This window comes from Myotis davidii, unplaced genomic scaffold (genome assembly GCF_000327345.1).
Source record: "Myotis davidii unplaced genomic scaffold, ASM32734v1 scaffold2723, whole genome shotgun sequence".
Lineage (NCBI taxonomy): Eukaryota > Metazoa > Chordata > Mammalia > Chiroptera > Vespertilionidae > Myotis > Myotis davidii.
In genome coordinates, this window is record NW_006294584.1 from 271,885 (window position 1) to 273,596 (window position 1,712).

Genomic DNA, 1,712 nt, shown 5'->3' on the forward strand with positions numbered 1-1,712 from the left:
GGTCAGCCCCAGCCCTGGCGTATTGTTTAAGCCTCATGTTGACCTGTTTTTTAAACCTTACATAAAACAAAAAATAAAAATCAATTTGACCTCATTCTGTGCATGAGTGGTGACCTCACACCTGGCTTCCCAGGGGAAGGTGTCCAGAGAGCCTGGCCCTTAGGCATGCAGTTGAAAGCTGCTTTCCTGCAGTGACTGGCTGGTGTCCCTGTTCCCGTTGCAAGGCCACTTGCCCTTGCTCAGCTTACTCTATGTCCTCCTTGGGCTTCCAAAGACTAATGACCTGCTTTTGTGCCCTTCCCAGCAACCCTCACAGAGTATGTTTGAATTGAGTTCTAAGACTGCTCTGGAAAATACCCCGTGACTCATGGATTCTGGGAGTGTGCTGGCTACAGCTAGACAAAGATAGTCTTGGCTTGATTAAACGAGTGCTTTCCCTAAGCATGTGCTCCTGGGAGCAGAAAAGCACAGGTTTTCTTCCATCGAATTTTATAAAAAGGGACACTTACTTATTTTTTTCCTTTTTCTTATAATGAAAGATTGACATCAGTGTCTTCTTCCTAACACTGGTTAGATGTTTGCATGGCTCAAAGATTCCCCAGAAGAAACCTACAATTTCTTCGTGAGGAAGAATGTTCATGGTTACTCAATACTCTTGGGCATTCTTAAATGCTGTGTGGATGGGAGTGTCACCCAGACAAGGGGGCTGTCAAACAAATACTCTCTCGTTCCATGCTCCTGGGTCATCAGGTGATTACCAACAACAGACAACATTTTTTCAAAAATTAGAAAATTAGCTACCATCTTGACTGTATCTGCTCAAGTGAACCTTCATTTCGTGAGATAAAAAACCAAATGAGTTTGGAAAATTAAAAGTAACAAACAGGCTTTTGTGCCATATATTTATTTTCACAGATGAAAATGACAAAAATAAATGTTTGGTTTGAGGAAAACTTTTGAAGTGGATTTCAGGTTTAAAAAATGGAGTGGACTTTGATTATTCTTAGAAAGTTTGTGGGAATTCTTACATCTTTAGTGGAAGTTGAGTGAGGAGGAGCTGTTTTCTGAACAGACCCTGTGAGGAGCACAAAATAGGGCTCTGAACCAAAATGAAAAGTCCTTCTGAATGATGTTGGGAAAACTATTTGTGATAATATCAGTGAAGTTTTCTTCTTGTTTCCTCACAGGAGTTAGCAATCTGCCTAGCACTTTTGGCTTTTCTTATACTTCACTACATCTGGAGTCAGATTCAGTGCTTGATTTTTACTTTAATGGGTAGGAAACATTTTCTTTTCCCTTGACTAACATCTCATGTAGTTTCTTTTATCATATTTCTCTTCTGTAGGCCCAGAGATGAATTTCTCCCCAACCTTGAGGCTCAGCCACCTAAAAAGATCCAAGTTCCTAGACAATACTGTGGCATGGAGCTCCCACAGTGCAATCACCTCATGGCAGCTTCCTGAGGAGAATTGCTCCATTATCTAATCGTGCATGGAGGGAATTCTGATTCAGAAGTGACTCCGTGGGCAATTATTCAGTAATCCAGTAACAATGGGCCCTCCAAATGGCCATTAATGGGGGGAGCAGTTTCAAAAGGCATCCATGATGCTGTGGGAATTTCCATAGATTAAGCAGGAGCATTTCATCTCCTTACACCAGAGGGGCCCAGGAGGTGGCCGGATGACTCCTGTTGGGGATACATAGGCAATTCT